This window comes from Meles meles, chromosome 7, assembly GCF_922984935.1.
Source record: "Meles meles chromosome 7, mMelMel3.1 paternal haplotype, whole genome shotgun sequence".
Classification (NCBI taxonomy): domain Eukaryota; kingdom Metazoa; phylum Chordata; class Mammalia; order Carnivora; family Mustelidae; genus Meles; species Meles meles.
Genome location: NC_060072.1, coordinates 128,298,694 through 128,320,807, shown reverse-complemented (window position 1 = coordinate 128,320,807; position 22,114 = coordinate 128,298,694). Strand labels below are relative to the sequence as shown.

General features: G+C 40.5%; 1 protein-coding gene across 6 annotated transcripts in view; it reads right to left on the bottom strand.

Annotated features, from left to right (window-relative positions):
• CACNB2 (calcium voltage-gated channel auxiliary subunit beta 2) overlaps positions 1–22,114 on the bottom strand; it is a 387,082-nt gene that overhangs the window by 130,211 nt on the left and 234,757 nt on the right. The window lies entirely within an intron of this gene.

Sequence of the window (22,114 nt, the reverse complement as noted above, 5' to 3'; positions counted from 1 at the left end):
TCCATATGTAGCCTTTTTACGCAGATGCCTACATCACACTGTTAGTCTATGTCAAATTGCCATTTTGCATCCGAAGTGTAAACAGCTGGAAAGGGCTTTTCAGTTCTATAGTAACAGGCACATGGTATGTCTGCCATGTAGCCATTGCAGTTGAAGCATTCTCCAGAGACAAAGCATGCAATCTTTTCATTTAATGATCCCTTTCCATCACCCTGCTGCAGAAAGTATATCCTGTGCCATAAGACAATTCAAAAATAAGCAATATGATACACACGTTATTGGACAGGAGAAACCAATGAAGATGCTTATCAATCACAGCATCAACCTGCTCTTGATTCCTTGTGACTTTCCAAACAAGATGCGGGAGACCCACTTGCCCCTTTAATTAGGACACGAAAGTAATCACAGCTCAAAGCAAGGAGTTTAACTGAGCTCAAAATGACTTTGAACTGCTTCTCCAACTGAGACCGTTTGAAAGAAAGTCTGTAGACTGAATAACAGTATGAATTTTCAAAACAGTAACTATGAAGAAATTGCAAAGCTTGGTTGTTTGATTAGGTCGAGTTAAGATTTACAGAATAATTTAGCCTAAGTTCTTCTTATAAGTAAGGTGACTGAAGTTTGAGAAGATACTAATTTTCTCTACTAATTGGATTGCATTTTTAAAGTTCTCTGAAGAAATGCACACTTCTAGATCTCTTAAAGTAAACATAAAATTCCATCACTGCTTTCCAAATTACAGTTTTGTTTTGGTTTTTTTTTTGGCGTGGTGGGGAGGGGATTATTCTGTAAAGTCTCATGCAAACGAAAGATGTTTTTTAAGAAAATCTTTGTTACTTTTTCTCTCTTCCTTCATTCCTCCTTCCTCTGCACCCCCCACCCCACCTTTCATCTATGGACTAAGACCAATCTTCATGATGTAAATCCTAGAAAATACAGTAGAATAGAGGCTTTGAACAAAAGTTACAGACTGAATGCACCTTAATTGTAGTATCATAAATCAATAACCAGAATGTTTATATTCTTGTGAAATGAATGTAAAATGTATGGGAGATACCAAATGCATTGCAATTTTTTATTCCGATAAGATTCACAAGAGGAGAGAGAGGTATTTTTCCCCCACCAACTCATATCCTAGGGGATCCCTAATCTTCCCAGAGAGCTTTTCAGCAGGAGTAGCATGGTACAAAATTACCAGGAAGCACAACTCTATCCCTAAAAGGGCCTCAGGCCCATTGTCACAAGTGTTGGCATTTTATTCACTTATTTTTTAAATTTTTTTTTTCAGTGTTCCAAAAGTGTTGGCATTTTAAACTCAATCACCCTGAGGAAGGTTCAGTTCACACCTCAGTGAGGATACAAAGTTTCTGTCCTTAAGAACCCCCATAATATGGAGAGGAAGAGCCCGACACACACATAATTGTGTGCTATCCCCTTCCCTTTTGAACAAAATAAGATTTTAAAAGTCCTTGACTAATAATCAGATGTAGCTTTTAATTGCACAATCATGTTGAGACCTGTTTCCAGGTTTAAATAATAAAGCATTAAAAAAAACAAACAACCCAACAACTCTACTGTGACTTTTGGCAAAGATCTTTTGAATATTTGCAACAAATATATTAACTTTTGGCTCTTGTACAATATGAGATGGGACTTTCAACTGATGTGTAATGTAGCTTATAGAAAGAGTCACAATTCTTCCATCATTCTTTGTATTAATAAGAGCAAAATGGCAAAATTGTTTCATTACAGAAGTTGCATGAACCCACTGCAGAGAGAGACACAAATAACGGTCACTTTAAATTCTCCCACCCAAAGATAACCACTATTCAAGAGTAACATGTTTTAGCCTCCAGAATTCTTGTGTTTTTGAAAGTCACCCTCCCCACATGTGCATTACAATTAATCTGCTTCCTTCTGGGAGTGTGGATTTATGCAGTTAGAAGTAATATATCTAATTAGGCTTTTGCCTTTGGTACCATATGGACTTTCTGGGTCATTCTGCCTCAAGTAGTCTTCAGTCAGGAACAGCTGGCAGGCCATTCCATAACTCCAGAATAGGTTATTACAAGATGTACCCTGGATCTCTTGGGTTGCTACAATGTGATTAGCTGGTCTTTTATAGTTTTGTCCTTGAAGCTACCTCCCATGTTCAGCTACAAATATTTCCTTTTCTACACCTTAATATTTCATTCCTCATTGTAGAGTTCTAAGATGTAACTTGCAACTTGATGTCTACCAAAACTCATTCCGGATCATTCACTTTTATCCTCAGAATTCTTATTCCAAATATGCGTGCATTGCTTATGGGAAAGTTAGTTAAATTGGATTAACTTGTGCTTTTTAAACATTTTCATTATTATTAGTTTTTTAGAGAGGGAGAGAGGAGGTGGTGCGGAGGGTCAGAGGGAGAGGGAGAGACTCTTAAACAGACTCTACACCCAGTGTGGAGTCCAACTCGGGGCTCCATCTCACAACCCTGAGCTCATGACCTGAGCTGAAGTCAAGAGTCAGATGCTGAACTGACTGAGCCACCCTGGCGCTCCGAACTCACGCTTTTTATCTACTCTTCAGTTTTTGTCTTTTTCCAGTTTATGCCAAATAAGTGCACAAAAAGGTGTCACCCTTTTCCTTTAACACCTTTTCCCCTGTATTTATAAAGTTTGCTTTTTTGATGCTGTACTCTGTTTCAATCTTTTTCTTGTATTTTCTTTTTCTTGTGTTTTCTCTTTTAAAGCCAAAAGGGTAAGAGTCATAAGCCTATTCAGGAGTGGCATCTTGGATCCCAAAGTGGTCATCTATTTCTGTAGAAAATCTTCATATAAAAACAATGCTCTTGGGAAAAAACAATTTCTCACAGTATCCCAAGGCTACCCTGATTCTAGATAAATCTATGTTCCATCCCAAACCCTCAAGACTTCAAATGACCCTCCACATGTATAGGATAATGAGAAGCCAATGGCAAGTTTGACTCCCATTGTTTCCTCCTGACCTGCCAGGGATAGATAGACATCCCATTGCCACACTCTTCAGGCCCACACTTTCAGAAAAAAGCAAGATGTGATGGACTTCTGAGGCCAAGGACCAATGGGAAGAGTTCTATCTTGTATTATTTGCTTGCATTAGCTGGCAGAGATAATTCTTCTATTTCTCCTATTCTTCTATTTCTCCTATTGTCATCTCTTTTCACAGGTCAGAAGATTTTTTTTTTTTTCTGTGAAGAGATCTGGATCTCTAAGAAAATGAATTGCTAACCCCTGCATTGTTGAGGTTACAACAAAAGCATAAACTGTTTACTAATGATGACAAGATCCTGACTCCAAAAATTTTAAAGTGGTAGACCACTGAGATGAAGTACATTTACATGAATACTGTATACTTTAGTTTGCAAATGTCATGGAATTACTATTCATACCCATTCAATTAATGAAATTCTCAAATGTGATTAGCCTCCCATTTGGCTTAATGTGAAACATTAACCAAGGTCATGGTAATAAATCCATGTAACTTCATTCCTCTGTGGTAACTTTGATGATTATGTAAAAGCTAAGATATTAGCTTCAATTTTCTCAAGAGCACAGGGAAATTTAGAAACTTTTTGCAATTGCCCTAGGTACTGACGAAAGGACTAAATGTTACCCAAAGCAAAACCAAAACCCAACCACATGCATTTACTGAGTACTTCCTACTTTGTCAAAGTGTACCGTGCTCTGACTCTAAGTTCAATGCTGGGAATATGACAGAAAAGATGAAAGCTAAGTTCCCATCAGGGAGCCTAATAATCTAGTTGAAAAGGAGATTAATTTTTTTTTTTTTAAGTAATCAGAAAAATAATCCCAATAAGAAAACACAAAACAGGCTGAGAAAAAGAATAATGGGGAGCAGGAGCTATTTTCGTTAGGGTTATGAGACAACATTCTGAGATGTTATTGAAGCTGAAATATCCCACAGGAAAAAGACGAAAAACAAGTTAGCTTCAGAATGTGTTGAGAAAGGCAATGTGCAGGAAGACAGAAGCGCATCTGCTAAGGCCTGAGGACAAGGTTTACTCAGCCATTTGAGGAAGTGAAAAGAGATCAGTGTAGTTTAACATGATCCTTCTTCCAGAGGACTAATTTCAGTCTCTCCCTCCTTTATTCCCTCCTCTTTCTTCCTCTGCAGGTAGATACACACTGAGGCACATTTGCATTAGGGATTTGGGGAATCCTCATTTTTTTTTTTTTTTGAAGATTTTATTTATTTATTTGACAGACAGAGATCACAAGTAGGCACAGAGGCAGGCAGAGAGAGAGGAAGAAGCAGGCTTCCCTGCTGAGCAAAGAGCCCAATGCGGGGATTGACCTGAGCGGAAGGCAGAGGCTTTAACCCTCTGAGCCACCCAGGCGCCCCGAATCCTTCTCATTTATAGGGCATCACCTTATAGACTCCTTATCCCTGTGGCATTTAAGTTGCTAGTAAAGTCCACATTATGAGGAAAATCATGTCTTCTGACACTTAAACAGAGTTCTCAGATTTTCTTCCTTCTAAATCCAGTGCTCTCTCCCAAGAGTCTGTTTTTCAGAGAGTGGTATGTTAATAATTAGAACAATTAATTTATTAAGATTAGGCTATCTATATGAGTGATCATAATAATAACTGCTAATTTTTTATGAATGCTTTGACCCTGTGCTAGGCACTGGGCTGATTCACCAACATTACATACTTCAATATTAAATTTTAACCTCTGTTGTCACTGATGAAGAAAACCCAGGGACAGAGAAGTTCCGTGACCCGACCAAGGTGACAAAGCTAATGATCAACAGGGGCAGATTTTAAACTGAATTCAAATCTGAATTCAGGTTCCACTCATGCCTCAGTTCATACAAATAAAAACCAGCACAATCCCTTCCTGCTACTAATGTTTCTACTTGAAAACACTGATGATGGAAAACGCTCTTTTACTGCCTACCAGGCATACATGTAGCCATTTTTTTTAAAATTATTTATTTATTTGACAGAGAAATCACAAGTAGGCAGAGAGGCAGGCAAAGAGGGAGGGGAAGCAGGCTCCCTGCTGAGCAGAGAGCCAGATGTGGGGCTCCATCCCAGGACCCTGAGATCATGACCTAGGCTGAAGGCAGAGGCTTTACCCACCCAGGCGCCCTCCATTTCTAATGGTCATAAAATGCCAAGATGACTTCCAAGTTCTTCGTTGTCTTTTCTAAACCGAGCACGCGTGCCCTCTCTCTCTCTCTCACACACACACCCTGCGTATACATTTTCACAGAATCTCAAGTTTTATCTTCCCCAAAGGCACAATGAAGGTCCAACGAAACAGATCATTTCTTATTCATCACCGTAATGCTGTTTTGTGCAAAGAACATTCAAAGAGTTGGCTGCTACCGTGAAATTTTCCTCCCTTCAGAGAATCTCAAAATTGTAAAGCCTTCTTTTCATTACTCATCTACAATGGGAACTAGATAGGTAGAAGAGGAAAACAATGGAAGTCAAGAAACCAGCTATTTAAATTTCTCTTTTTTCCCTAAAAATGAACATAACTTTGGCAAGCTGGCCTTCGGTAGCCATGTTGGCAGCTAATCTTGCCAGAAGCTGGCTGGAATTCAAGTATCTTCTGAGTATATGATCAACAAGAACAGTTGCTGGTGTTCAGCACTGAAGCTGAAGTTACTAAAAAGTACAAATCAGAGACATGACTAACCTATCTTTTAGAGGAATTTTTTTTTTTAAGAGTAATATATTAAAACGCTGTTACCATGAAAGTATGTCTTAAAGGAAAGGCATGTGGCTGTTTGTATTTTGAAGAAGAACCCCTGTCCAAAATTTGCAAAATTTGATGTCGCTAAAAAGAACCATTTTTAGGGGCCCCTGGGTGGCTCAGTGGATTAGGCCGCTGCCTTCGGCTCAGGTCATGATCTCAGGGTCCTGGGATCGAGCCCCACATCGGGCTCTCTGCTCCGCAGGGAGCCTGCTTCCTCCTCTCTCTCTGCCTGCCTGTCTGTCTCCTTGTGATCTCTCTCTGTGTCAAATAAATAAATAAAATCTTTAAAAAAAAAAAAAAAAAAAAAAAAAAAAAAAAAAAAAAAAAGAACCATTTTTAAAAAGTTAAAATTAGATGGCCATTTTTTAAAAAACATTTTATTTGACAAACAGAGATCAAAAGTACACAGAGAGGCAGGCAGAAGCAGGGGGAGGAGGGAGCAGGCTCCCTGATGAGCAGAGAGCCCAATGCAGGGCTCAATCCCAGGACCCTGAGATCATGACCTGAGCCGAAAGCAGAGGCTTAACCCATTTAGCCACCCAGGTGCCCCTAGATGGCCATTTTTAATGTTATTTTGAGTTTGGGATTTAAGGCATAGGATAAATAATTTCCCTTCGTATTTACAACATTGTGTGTGGTGGGGGGGGGTTGCTGAGGGAGGTTTTTAAGCCTTTCATATATGTTTACTGATGGTGATCGATGACAGCAATGTTTCATGCTATATAATTTCTTACCTAAAACTTTACCTTTCAGCCATGAAAATGGAAATGAGTAGGCAAGAAGCAGAAAAATCGCAGTCTGGGAGAGTTGACTTTTCCTAAAATACTGCTGAAAAAATTTAAATTAAATGAGGGAAAAGGAGTGAATGAATCAGACACAGGACGTTTTTGGCACAGGAACTCATGGTGAGTACAGATACTGTCAGAAACTCTGCGTGGACATCACTACCTTCGGTCTTCCCACTGAGTCATTCTAATCAGCAGACACATGCTCTCGCTCCTCTCTGCCCAAGGAAACCTTCCTTTGATTCCATTTTCTCTGCCACCTCCCATCCCATGTCTTTGCTCCCCTCTGCAGAAAAAAAAAAAAAAAATGCCGCAAAGCTGTTGCCTATATTCCCTTCAATTCTCTTCTGGTTTTCTCTTGAACCTACTCTCCCCCTGCCCTTCACCATCACTGCTCATCAAGGCGGTCAGCGATAGGGGCTGAGTCCGAAGGGCAATTCTCCGTGTGCATCTTTCTTAACCTATTAGGAGCACCGAGCATGGTTGTTTAGTATCATTCCTCATCCTTTATTCCCTTTCTCAACGGGGTTTCCAGAAACCACTCTCTCTGTCCTTCTCTTACCTGCTGGCTGCTCCTTCTAAGTCTAAGTCTCCTTTGCTGGTTATCTGCTTCTCCGCCATCTGCTGTGGCCTCCTCCCCACACACAGCCGCCTTCTTTCTGCTCCAACCTCACTCATCGCTTCACAGGCACCAGGAATGCTCTCTCCCTAGATTTCCACACGACCAGTGACCACCTCCGTCACGTCTTTGTTCAGATTTCACCTTCTCTCTCTCTTTTTTTAAAGATTTTATTTATTTATCTGACAGAGACAGAGATCACAAGTAGGCAGAGAGGCAGGCAGAGGGGAAGGGGAAGCAGGATCCCCGCTGAGCTGAGAGCCCGATGCAGGGCTTGATCCCAGGACCCTGAGATCATGACCCGAGCCGAAGGCAGAGGCTTAACCCACTGAGCCACCCAGGTGCCCCCCGACTTCACCTTCTCCATGAGGCCCTTCCACGACCATCCTATTGAAAATGAATCCCCAGGGCCCTCCAGTATCTCTAATTCCACTTACCCTCCTCTACTCGTGCTTGTAAATGGTGCTTTTACCTTCGGACACACCATGTCATTTGCTTATTATGTTTATCATGTGGGGTCTTTCTCCCCTCAATAGAAACCTCCATGATGGCAGACATTTTCTTTCCTGTTCTGTTCACTCATTTACCCCATGTGCCCAGAACAGTAGCTGGAACAGCATACATGCTGTATAAATATGTGTTGAATGAATGAATAAGGGTTACCAGAGAGAGACAGAGAGCTTATTCTCCCTCACAACCCACGTCTCAAACCTCCTCCACTACAAGGTCCTCCTGAGCCTTCCTAAACATTTCTAAATATTCCTAAACATTCTCAGGTTGCCTCCTTACTAAGAAAACACCAACAGCAAATTGACCCAGATGGTGAATGGCTAATCAAGACTTGGTACAGTGAGCAAGAGAAGAAAACGAAGACCTTAGCCCGAAGATATACTTGGTGTTTTATTGTGACCCTCAATAAATACCAGCTCCATGAACTTAGTGCAAATGTCAGCTATGACCAGTTGATTAAATACACATGTCCCCTAACAAGCAAACCACTTTAAAAAAAAAATCATTGTACTTAAAATGTATACTGCAACCTTATTCCCAGAAATGTAGGAGAGATTTTATATTTCGATATGATCGAAGCTCATTTTCTATGAAGATCCTTTTTTCATTGATTGTACTTCTTCATTCCAGGGATTTAAAGTTCCAGTCCTAAAACAGCCAAGGACCCTTGGTGTAGCTATAGGCAAGTCATGTAAACATTCTCCAGGCTAGATCCCCCCTCTGAAAAAGGAATATAAAAAAAGAACAAAAACAAAACAAAACAAAAAAAGGTGCTACTAGAAAGAATATTCTGAAAAATTTTCTTACAGATGGTTGAAAAAACACTGTAAATATGACATATTGTATGACCGTTTACTGACTGTTACTTCTCACGCACTAGCCCTGCTTTTCCTATGGGGACCGAATTTAATTTCGCGGCAGAAAACGTGACGATACATACAATGTCTAGTAAGACAGACTGTTCAAGAAAATCAAGCCAGCATAGAAGGAAGATATTTCTTCAAGCAATTCTGGGTGATATATTTAAAAGGAATGTAACTGACTAACTGGACAGACATATAAAACTCTGAAACATCTTAATGGGCTCTCTATCACTAAATAAAGGTCACATCGGAAGATGACATGGCCAGTGGCGAGCCTTTCCTTGAGTGACAGAACAATCAAACAATAAATCTGGGCCCCTGCCTGCCGGGGGGAACGCTCCCAGGTGAGGCAAGGCACAATCAATTCAAAGACATTAAAGGATAGTCATCTGTTTCCTCCGGGGAACCACAGAGTTGTCGGAAAGGCTATGGCTTCAGTCCTTAAAGATTCTACCCTCTAAAATATTCTTGCGTATACAGAAGTTCTATTAATTGATAAAACAGTCAGAGATCAGGAGATCTAAGTAGACAAAGGTTGGGGATACAAAATTCACAAAAAATCAACTCGTCACAAGCATCTGGAAAAAGTGTTCAGCCTGCTCAGTGAAACACAATACCATTTCCTCATTAAATGAGTTCTCTCTGCCAAGTACCAATTCACAATGTTATGAGGATACATTAAAACTGATGCTTTAACATCTTGTTGATAGTGTTTTGACTTTCATTAAACCCTTTGGGAAAGCGATGTTCTTTCTGTTTGTATCTAGACATGTATCCAGACTAATATGTATTTAGACTATAATGATTTCACCTCTGGGATCCGTCTTAAGAAAATTCTAAAATTATGTTCCATGCAACACTTAGATTATTACATAACATTAATAATAGTTACAAAGCCTGCAGAGCATTATAGGCAAATGTTATTGATGATTATATTTGGTTAAAAGGATAAAGAAATAAAAAACCTATATCATTTCTTTTTAAAGATTTTATTTATTTATATGACAGAGAGAGAGAGAGAGTGAGCATGAACGGGGGGTAGGGGGGGAGCTGCAGAGAGAGTGAGGAAGAAACAGGCTCCCCACTGAACACGGATTATGACCTGAGCCAAAGGCAGATGCTTAACCCACTGAGCCCCCCAGACGCCCCTGTATCATTTCTATAAATACATACATTCATGCATGTAAAAATACTGGGAGGACACAAAATGAACAGAAGAGGTAAGGTTGGATTCACCGTTTTTAATGCAGGGAGCTAATTTAAATTTTTTTTTCTGTAATGATACCATTTTTGAATAGAATTAAAAAGCTCTTAATGCAATTGAATTATCTAACAAAATACCCTGAAAGTGTTTTTTATGTTGCATAAAAGAGGATTGGCGGATATATACTTTCTGTAATATGCTGATTTAACCTTGGTAGTTTTTTGCATGTGGGGAAGGAAGACAAGCTCTGGATCTTCTGAAAGACTCTATGCACACTAAAGGGAGAAAGGGAGGAAGGAAATATGGATGCACAATTACATCAGGTAAGAAATAAGAATTAAAAGAAAAGTACTGGAACCTCCAATGTTAACATTTTACAGTAATACATATTACATTTCTCTGTAGAAAATGCCTTAAAATGATTATGTTAAGTTTCCACTGAAACATTGGGACGTTCTTATATGACTGCTTAAATAATTTTTTGCTACTGGGTTAGAAACTTAAGCAGGCCAAATGACTCAGTAATTTGGTATTAGATTATTAATATACTGCTCTAAAAGTCTAACCTTCCAGAAAGATATGACTTTGGTTCAGAGAGACTTAATATTAAAAACAGGCTACGCCATCAGGGATTTGGCTGGAAAAGTGCCAGTGGTATGGAGCATTTAGAAATAAAGATCTGCAAAGTACCCTACTGACCTAAAATAGTTAATGCATCCCTTAAGCAGCTAACCTACCTTGGGGAGGTGATTTAAGAACCAGAGACGATCTGGTTTAAACAAATCTATGTTTAGAAATGTGCTGCAAATTTTAGATTGTTTAGCCGGAGCTGTGTTGTTGGGTATGTCAATACGCTATTAATGTTAGAAAATCCAGACTATATTAAGAACACTTCATAAGCATCGGACATAGCCACTTGATAAAAAGCAATTCATAGGGTATTTCCTGTCTCACAAATAAAGCATTTTTTTGGGCAAATATTCGATATGTGGCTTCATAGACCAAATGCTTATGTCCCTGCACCCCGCCCCCAAATTCACATGTTGAAACCTAATCTCTAAAGGGATGGTGTTAGGAGGTGGGCTTTTGGGAGGTGACGAGATCATCACAGTGGAGTCCTCATGAACGGAATGGATGCCCTTGTAGAAGAGACCACAGAGAGCCCCCTTGCTCCTTTGACTACGTGAGGTCTCAACAGAAAAGAGGGCTGTCTGTGAACCAGGAAGCAGGCTCTCACCAAACACCGAACAAGCCAGTGCCTTGATCTTGGTCTTCCCAGCTTCCCCAACGTGAGAAATAAATATCTGTTGTTTTTAAGCCACTCATCTATGGCATTTTATAATAACAATTCACATGGACGAAGACACATGGAAATACATGTTCTGATTTAAGTTTAAAAGTATGATGGACTTCGGTGTTGGTAAAACCTCCATCAAAACAGGCAAAAATGCTGTGGCAGTTTGTTAAGAAGACTGTTTGGTAAAGATTAGAAAAAACCAGGTCACTGCTGCTGACCATGCTTGTTGACACTTGCACGATGGCATGGGGACCACTGTTTCAGAGCCTGTTCTGTGCCAGACACGTCTACTGTTAAAACAGACCTGAAACATGAGCACTTCAAAGCAAAGACACATCTACGAGTTCTTCCATTCCACTGAAATATCAGTCATTTAGTATTGTGGACAACTAAATTGATTATTATCTCTCCCTCCCCAACATACACACACTAGACTGTACCGTTCTACTTTCCTGTCCACAAGGATGGCAGAAAATTGGGTGTTTGTTTGTTTGTTTCCACCTCTGTATCCCTAGGGAGAGTGTACATCTGGGAAGAAGAGCCCTTGGGGGTTTACAGACGTTCCAGAGGTGATAACCTACACATGCTTTTATGACAGTTTTGGTAATTTCTGTATAGGAGAGGGACAGATGCTACGAGGGAATGTAGCAGGGAGACTAAGTAGAAGCTTCTAAAAGGAAAAGCAAAGTTAGGCCGGGTTTGACGTCGAGAGGCAGCAAGTCATAGAAAGAGGTAAGGGGAAGATGTTCCAAGGCAGTAGGACCAATCTCAAGAGGAGAATTCTCTTGGCATAGTTAAGGAGCCAGAGCTTAAGGGGCAAGAGGAAACCTTTTGGGAGAACTCATTGGAATATGCCTTTTGGCACTTAGTACTTCAATTGTAAACTGATACATCCAGCTACCAAGGGAATTCAATTATGGGCATACCATTAATTCCTTAACTTTTCCGGGAGGAATACATGCGATCAGCTTGAATGATCCTTCATCATCATCATCATGATTACAACCAACTATTCCTTCAACCAGTACCTACCGTGCACCAGACACTGAGGATCCAAGAGTAGGAAGATACATTCCCTGCCCTCGAGTACTTTGCAGAACCCGGATCAAATACCAGATAATATTTTATAGTTCCAAAACAAAAAAACCATACATTTTATTATGTAAAATTTAAAAATTATAAGTAAAAAAAAATCCAGTAATAACATTCAGAAAAAATTTACAATGACAAAAGGTTCCCCTCTTTCAAATCATAAGAGATCTTGGAAACCAATAAAAGAAAGATCAATACTACTAGAAAAAAGGGGGGAGAAAAGGAAGATATTCACAGAAAAAGAAATGTTTTAAGCATATGGAAAATGCCCAACTTTAGTTCTGATGTTAAAAGAAGCAAAATCAAAGAAGATACTAGTCTTTATTGGCAAAGATTAAAAGCAAAGCCCTTATTAGTGTGGTGCTGAAGGACAAAATTTGGTTGCACTTACCAAAATTGAAATTCCATTTATCCTGGGACCAATAATTCAAATTCTGATTCTATAACTTTACTCTTTTTTTTTTTTAATATTTTGTTTATTTGACAGAGAGAAATCACAACTAGGCAGAGAGGCAGGCAGAGAGAGAGGAGGAAGCAGGCTCCCTGTGGAGCAGAGAGCCCGATGCGGGGCTCGATCCCAGGACCCTGGGACCATGACCCGAGCTGAAGGCAGAGGCTTTAACCCACTGAGCCACTCAGGCGCCCCTCTATAACTTTACTCTTAAAAGTATATACAAATATATATAAAGAATGTATACATAAGAATGTTCATTAAAGGGACACCTGGTGGCTCAGTGGCTTAAGCCTCTGCCTTCAGCTCAGGTCATGATCCCAGGGTCCTGGGATCGAGCCCTGCGTCCAGCTCTCTGCTCAGCAAGGGAGCATGCTTCCCCCTCTCCCTCTGCCTGCCTCCCTGCCTACCTGTGATCTCTCTCTCTCTCTCTGTCAAATAAATAAAATCCTTAAAAAAGAATGCTCATTAAAGAAATTAAAAAAAAATAATAATAATAAAAACAAGGTTCATTACAAAATTATTTGTGTTAACAGATGCCTTTAAATAGCATAACTGTCCGGGATGCCTGGGTGGCTCAGTCACTTAAATGCCTGCCTTCGGCTCAGGTCATGATCCCAGGGTCCTGGGATCAAGTCCCACACTGGGCTCCCTGCTCAGAGGGGAGCCTGCTTCTGCCTCTGCCTGCTGCTCCCACTGCTTGTGCTCTGTCCCCCACCCCCAACCTGATAAATAAATAAATAAAATCTTTAAAAATAAATAAATAAAAATTTAAAAATGCTCTTCATAAAATGAATAAATAAATAAAATAACTAGCATAACTGTCCACCAGTAGGAGACTGGTTCAATAAATTAAGGCACTTCCATATGATGACATGACATGGAGACATTAAAGATAATAAGGTATAGACAGCTATATATATTAACATGGAACAATTTCCGAGATATATTTTACATGTAAAAGATAAAAAAAGCAAGAGGCAAAACAGTGGATAATCTCCTGCTATCATCTGCATATATTTTGTTGAAGGATGCATACAGATGTTAGTATTTAGGCTATACTCTTGAACTCTGGAGAAGACAGTAAAACTCCCTCTGCTTGGGTTATATCCCAACAAATTCAACCAGAAACTCTGAGGGGCAGGACCAGGCATCAGTGCTTAAAGCTCTGCAGTGCGTAAAACACTATGCCAGGACCCCGAAGAGTGATGGCGTCTGGGGAAAAAACCTGAGGGATCCAGGGCCAGGATGGGAGGGACTAATTTTTCATTGCAGAACCTTCTGTAATGCTTGAAATTGTATTTTTTAAAAATGTTTTATTTATGTATTTTTTAAAGATGTATTTATTTATTTTAGAAAGAGGGGGAGGGGCAGCAGGAGAGGGAGAGAGTCCTTAAACAGACTCTCTGTTGAGCACAGACCCCGACATGGGGCTCCATCCCAGGACCCTGAGACCATGACCTGAGCTGAGTCCAATGCTTAACTGACTGAGACACCCAGGAACTCCTGCATTTTTTTTAAAACCATGATCATAATCTTTTTTAAGATTTTTTTTATTTATTTGACAGACGGAGATCACAAGTAGGCAGAGAGGCAGGCAGAGAGAGAGGGGGAAGCAGGCTCCCCGCCGAGTAGAGAGCCCATTGCGGGGCTCGATCCCAGGACCCTGGATTCATGACCCGAGCTGAAGGCAGAGGATTTAACCCACTGAGCCACCCAGGTGCCCCTCTGCTGTTTTTCTAAGTTATACCAATTTTGACTCCTTTCAGAGACGTGGAAGTGTTCCAGCTGCTCCACACTCTTCATTAGTTCTATTGCTCTTTTAGATTTTAACTCTTTTTTTCAAATATTTTTTTAAGTATTTTATTTTATGTATTTGACAGAGAGAAATCACAACTAGGCAGAGAGGCAGGCAGAGAGAGAGGTGGAAGCAGGCTCCCCGCGGAGCAGAGAGCCTGATGCGGGGCTCGATCCCAGGACCCTGGATTCATGACCCGAGCTGAAGGCAGAGGATTTAACCCACTGAGCCACCCAGGTGCCCCATGATCATAATATCTTAACAAGAGACATTTATAAAGAAAATTCCTGTTATTGTCTATCAGGGATTTATAATAGCTTTCCCTTCTCCAATTCTTGTAGTAACTTTTTTCATAAAAATAGCCATGACTTCAAATTTTATTTTCAATGAAAGAAGAAGAGGTATACCTTATTTTTATGATGAAAACATACTGAATTTATTTTCAAAACATGACCACTGGCAAAGAAGTCAAACTTCCGCTATTTGCAGATGACATAATACTGTATATAGAAAACCCTAAAGACTCCGTCAAGAAATTACTAGAATTGATATGTGAATGTGGTAAAGTTATGGATACAAAAATCAATATAGAGAATTTTGCTGTATTTCTGTATCCTAGTCATGAAGTAGCCAAAAGAGAAATTAAGAAAACAGTTCCCCTTACAACTACACCCAAAGTAATACCTAGGAATGAACTTAACCAAGGAGCTGAAAGACCTGTACCCTGAAAACTACAAACACTGATGAAAGAAACTGAAGACAACACGAACAAATTGAATGATATTTCACAGTCATGGATTGGAAGAATAAATATTGTTAGAATGTCCATACGACCCAATGCAACCTATAGGTTTAATGCAATCGCTATCAAAATACCAACAGCATTTTTCACAGAACTAGAACAAGTCATATTAGAATTTGTCTAGAATCACAAAGGAGCCCAAACAGCCAAAGCAATCTTGAAGAAGAAAAACAAAGGTGTAGTAATCAAACCACGATGATATTGGCACAAAAACAGACACATAGATCAATGGGACAGAATAGGAAGTCTGAATAGAATAGAAATAACCAGAATGGAACAGAATAGAAATAGAAATAAACAGAATAGAAATGGAACAAAACAGAAAGAAATAAATCCACAATTATATGACCAATTAATATTCGATAAAGGAGGCAAAAATATGCAAATGGTCAAAGTCTCTTCAACAAATGGCATTGGGAAAACTGGACAGCATGCAAAAGAATGAAACTCAACTACTGTTTTACACCTTATGCAAAACTAAACTGATAATGGATTAAAGACCTAAGTGGGAGACCTGAAACCATAAAAATCCTAGAAGAGAGTAATTTCAAGTGGCATAGATACAGAGTAAAAGGAACCCTCACGTACTCTTACAAGGAAGGTAAACCGGTGAACCCACTTTTGAAAACAGTATGGAGGTTCCTCAAAAAATTAAATAGAATTATCATATGATCCAGTAATTCCACTACTGGGTATTCACCCACAGAATATGAAAACATTAATTTGAGAAGATATATGCACCCTGATGTTTATCGCAGCCTATTTACGATAGCCAAGATATGGAAACAAACCAAGTACCCATCGATACATGAACGGTTAAGGAAGATGAGATATAGATCTGCAACAGAATATTACTCAGCCGTAAAAAAGAACGAAATCTTGCCATTGGCAACAACTTGGGTAGATCTACCAGGCAGAATGAAGTGAAATCAGTCAGACAAAAAGAAATACCATAGGATTTCACTCATTTGTGGAATTTAAGAAACAAAACAAAAAGAGAGACAAACCAAAAAACAGACTCTTAACAGTAGAGAACCAAGTGATGGTCACCAGAGGGGAGGACAGGAGAAATAAGTGATGGGATGAAGAGCACACTTACCACGACGAGCACCAAGTAATGCACAGAAATGTTGAATCATTGTATTGTACACATGAAACTAATATAATACTGAATGTTAACTATACTGGAATTAAAATTTAAAAAAGAAAAAACAAAAACGTGACCACCGATGTTGGCAATATGGCCCAGAGGCAGGAAGCTGAGCCTATGGATTTGCAGGTGGGGAGATTCTCTGTACTGACTCCATGAGGACTACAAGACCCTTAGTAGCCCTCATGCTCCTTTGGTCCTGTTAACTCTGCTTTTGGGATGCACTTTGTTTTGTTTGTTTGTTCTTCCAAAATGTCTTTGTAAATCCCCAAAGTCAAAGATTACAAATTTGACAAAAATAACTAGCATTTAAAATGACAATCTGTCAGCTACTGACTATCTCACTATTCCCTTTTCTCTGCTTTGTTTCTCCATCTTCTCACCTTCCAGCACACTATGTAGGGACTTGTGGATGTATTCATGGTTCTAACATCTGCACTAAGATCTCAGCTCCACAAAGGGATGGGTTTGTGTCACTTTCGGTCACTGTTGAGTCTCTAGGACCTAGCAGAGGGCCTGGTACACAGCAGTCACTCAATAAATGTTTGTTGGCTACAAATCAAGCTGCTCTGTTGTTTTGCGTCATGCAAATGTCATCACCCACCTCCTTCCACTGCACCCCTCCAAGGAGTCAGATCGCCCAGAGTGTGGGGACACCTGCCACAGCTTTCTGACTGGTCTTTCCGCCTCCGCCCACCTCCAGCCCTTCCACGCATATGGTCGGACGAATCTTCTTCAAACATGTACCAGATCACACCACTGCCCTGTTTAGAGGAGTTCCATTTCTTCCCATTCCACTTAAAAGTCAAATCCACTTCTTGCCTGTAGACCTTGCCATTGCCTGCATCTCCAAACGGATCTTGCATTACGTTACCTTCACTACCTTCCAGGCACAAACACCACCTTTGGGAGGTCTTTCGGGTACAAACCAAACACTTTTTTGCTTTAGAATTTCTACTTCTGTTTTTCCCAGTGCTCACAGCCCTCCTTTCTCTCTTGCTACAGCACACTATCGCATCCCCAGCTTATCTTCTTTGGAGATTCTCTCCGGTTATGAAAAGATGTGTTGAGTCATTGCTTTCTTTCTTTCTTTTTTTTTTTTAAAGAGACAGAGAAGTAGGTGGCAGGGGGAGAGGGGGAGAGAGAATCTTAAGCAGGCTCCACACCCAGCATAGAGCCTGACTTGGGCTCAACCTCACGACCCAGGGATTAGGACCTGAGCCGAAATCAAGAGTTAGATGCTTAACCGACCGAGCCATCCGGGTGCCCCTAATCACTGTTTACTGTTTAATCATCTGCCCCACTCCCCAAGTCTCCCAGGTAGAATATAAGCTCTGAAAATGCAGCTCTTAGATTTGGGAAAGCGGAGCCTATATACACTTGCCGCCCATGCCTTTTCCTCTAACCCAGAACTTTCTGCAGTAATATCTATATTTGTTCCGTAGCTATATATGTAATACATATATATATTTGTTTTATATCCAAGCTTTCCCATATGATAGCCTCTAGACAACATGTGGCTTGAAATATAGCTAGTGTGACTAAGGAACTCAATCTTCAATTTTTTTTGAAGATTTTATTTATTTATTTGAGAGAGAGAGACAGAGATAGCAACAGAATGCACGAGTTGGGGAGGAGAGGGAGCCCGACGTGGGGCTTGATCCAAGGACCCTGGGATCATGACCCGAGCCCAAGGCAGACACTTCACAGACTGAGCCACCAAGCCACCCCTAATCTTAAAATTTTATTTAATTTTAACTAATTGTCTTCTCAATTGCCCTACATGGCAAGGTCTACCATATTATACAGGGTAACTCTAGACAATCTGAGTACCAGAGACCTTGGAATTTACTGACCAAATGGCCATGACCTGATAGGCCTGCCTGGGGTTCTTCCCAAGTTCCTACTTCTCAGGACATACTTCCCTACCAGTGTGCACATTTCCACTGCACGGTGCTGCTCAGGGCAGCTGCATGATGATGAGGTAGGCAGCGATGAGCAGGAGCTTGAATGCATGGGGTAGGCTTCCACTCACAAGCAAAAGCTCCTCAAGGACCTTGACAGACCCCAGTGGGAAGTGAGGTCTGTATGTCAGCTCTCTCTCCACTGCCAGACTTCCCAGTAGCACTTCTAAAGATAACTGTAAATTCAAACCAGCCTTCACAGTCATAGAGGCATGAACTGTTTGGGCCTCCTTTGGTCCTCTTTGGCCTCAGACCCAGAAGAAGCGGGTCTACCACCATGGCGGGGACTCCATTTTGTTCATATCAGCATCTTCTGGTTCTAGCTGAGTACCTGGCACCCAGCCTGGGGTCTAGTAGTTGCCCGGTAAGTATTTTCGGGTAAGTGAATAAAGTATACGTCTATCATGTCAAACTTGGGGGGATATCTGGTGTTAAGGAGGTAAGGAGACAACTTCAGGAGCCTCACTGTTCTGTGGATTGTTTAGCATGTAATATAACATCTATATTTCCTATTGGTGCGGCATCCAAGTGTGGGTAAAACAGGACCTACACCAACCCATCGTCTGAGAAATGCAGAGGAAAGATACCTAGCCAACTCCACAAGAAATCTTCAGCATAGACAAAGATCAAGCTGTGGTAAATAGAGAGGAGAAACTGTGCCTGGGGTGACAGGCATTGCAAAGCTTCTCAGAAGAGACAACGCTCTGGGAATGTCTAGAAATCCGGACAAGTCTAGAAGACAAGAGATGCAGGGCCTGGTCTTTTTCTTCCCTCTTCTCTTTTTTGGCCCTACCCAGGAGTTTTAGTCTATTTCAGTAAGCTGAAAAACACAAATAAAATCAGAGTCCCAGTGTATAGCACTTATAAGTACACTAATTTTCTTGGAATTAGGATCCTGTGGTAAAAAACACATGAAAACCTCACTGCCTAATAGGGATGTTCAACACTTTCCGAGTTACCCTTTCGTGACTTCCATGAAGAACTAAGTAAAAGAATATTTCCATAGAGTCCAGGGAGATGCCTGGAATGGGTAGACCCCATCAGGCTAGGGCAGGATTTCAGAGCTCTGGGGGGACCAGAACGTGAATGCATGTCATTAGGAACCGACATTTTTCAGGACCTATTTCTGTCCACGTGAACCACGCATTTCATGAACGCAGGGCTGACTAATAGAATTCCTGCCCTCCACATTCCAACCTCTGTAGGCAATTAAATCACAGTAAAATGAACCTTCTATTAGGTAGGGAAGATGGGGGCTCCTACCTGTTATTACTGACAACAGAACCAAAGGAGAGCAACCAGGAGTGTAATTTCCCCAGCTGGCACGTGTCTGAAGGCTTGGTCTCAGTGTTAGGATTAACAACTCTGTTGATCTCGCTTCTTTCTACTTTCAGAAAACACTGCTGCTCACATTCTTCCTGGTGCCTCCTGGGGGTGCTTTACCAGCAAGGCAGCTCACCAGGAAAGGGAGGGTACCCTAAAACAGTTTTCCTTACACGGGGGGAAATGTGCTAATTAACATAAAATTGGGATCGGATGGAGAAAAGTTTACACATTTTCAAAAAAGTAGGATTCCCCCCAGTTAGGACAGTATGTATTTATTTCCCTGTTCACAGTTTCTTTTCTAAAAAGTTAAGAAAATTCTGCTGTACCTTTCTCTAAAGATCACCTGCAAAAATGAGTTCTCCTAATTAATAATTTCTTACTGGCTTTAGAAAGTATTTTAAAGTGGGACCATCCTCAAAATAGTTCCTTACTCCCATGCCAAGAGTACACTTGGGTTCTCATAGTTAGACTGTAATGCTCAAAGGTTTTCAACCAATCAGATCTTTTATTTTTTGGTTAAGGCAAAAACAAAATGAGAATATTGTTTGGTGAGTCAGTCAACATTTAAAAAAATATTTTGTCAAAGGAATTGTGAACACTGTTGTTCTTAAGATTAAAAAACTTTAATTGACTGCATTAAAACTAAAATGTGTAATTCAAGATAATTAAACATTTTTTTAAAAGCACAGTTTCCTATGAACCTTTAAGATGTTATGTTGAGTGAAATAAGCAAATGCTGAGGACAAATACTGTAATCATTCCACTGAGTAGTCACACACATAGAGACAGAAAGAATGGTGGTTGCCAGAAGCCAGGGTGGGGAGAGGAGATGGGGAATTAGTACTTAAAACATGCACTTAGGGACACCTGGGGGGCTCAGTTGGCTGGGCACCCGACTGTTGATTTCATCTAAGGTCATGGTCTCAGGTCATGAGTTCGAGCCCTGCATGGAGCCCTGCATTGGGCTCTGCACTGATGTTTGGAGTCTGCTTGAGATTCTCTTGCTCCCGCTGCCCCTCTCCCCACCCCACCCCACGGCTCCCTCTTTCTCTCTCTCTCAAAAAAACCAAAAAAGCCACCAAAAAACCCATGCACTTAGGGCCACAGAACTGAAAACTTAATAACAGTGAAAATGGTAAATATTGTTATGTATATTTTGTCACAATGAAATTTCTTTTTGACCCACATGGTTTCTGCTAGAGAAATCAGAGTAAGCAACCAAACTAAAACAATAAAAGAGAGAGAGAGAGAGAAGAGAGCAAGAAATTCTATTAGGCAAGGAAATACATAACAAAGAGCTCCAGGAAAGCAAGGGCTGCTGGTTGCACTGGTCTCTCCTGTGCCCAAGCACCGAGCCCTGAGCTGGACTGGGCAGCCACCCCACACATTTGCTCTAGGCAGCTGGGAAGTAAAGGGAAGACAGGGAGCTATTATTTCCCCAGTGTTACTGAGATACAGTTGACCTGCTGCACTGTGTAAGTTTAAGCAGCACAATGACCTGACTTACATATATTGTAAAATAATTTTCCCCACAGTTTGGTTGACATCCATCATCTCATGTAGATTAAAAAAAAAAAAAAGTCTTTTTTTTCTCCTTGAGATGACAACGGTCAAGATTTACTTGCTTAATGACTTCCAAATATACCATTCGGCAGGGCTCTCTATCTTCCCGGTGTACATTGTTTCAAGGGGACGTATTTTCCGTTTTTTTGTTTTTGTTTTTGTTTTCAGTTGCAGTTCACAATTCCAACCAGCCCCGAACTGTGAACGAGCTGATTCAGGAAGGCTGACTACCAAGTCACCATGGAGTCTAATAATTACAGTTCTGAATTATTAATTGATCTAAAGCGTGTGCGTTAAATACATTTTGTAAAAGCAATCAAAGCTAGAGAAAGAGAGTCTGTATGTGCTATATAATTATAAAAATCAGGGAACTTCAGGTTGTGTCAGTGTTTTAGGTAACAAATAATTTCAGCACTAAAATATCCAATTAACACTCATTCAGAATTAAAATGTTGACATATCACCAAGCATGCTGTCGGTCGTAGAGTATAATGCACTGGGATTCAGATGGGACCAAGTGACACATTTGAGGATTTGTATTCAGAACCTTACTCTAACTACTGGCTGGGTTTTCTCGGTTGCTGGTCCGAGCAGCCCCATATAAACTGTCAGTTAGACCATTCCTATAAGGATAATACCTTCCGTAAGCAGCTGAAGCATGGTGTTAGCAAAAAGACAATGACCCTTCAAAACAGCCAGAAGAAAGGGTTCAAGGGATCTGAGTCTTTCATGATAATTATATTCGGTCAGTTCCCGGGTCTGGGAAGAAATATGAATAAAATACCTGAATTAAAGAGCGGAGGTTAATGTTGGAGTTGGCCGAGTATAATTTTCAAAAGTCTCAAATAAAATAGCTTTCTACAAAGGGGCATCTATATAGTGCATTCTCAGATTTTCTACCAGGCTTGTGTAGAAGTATTATACTTTTGCTG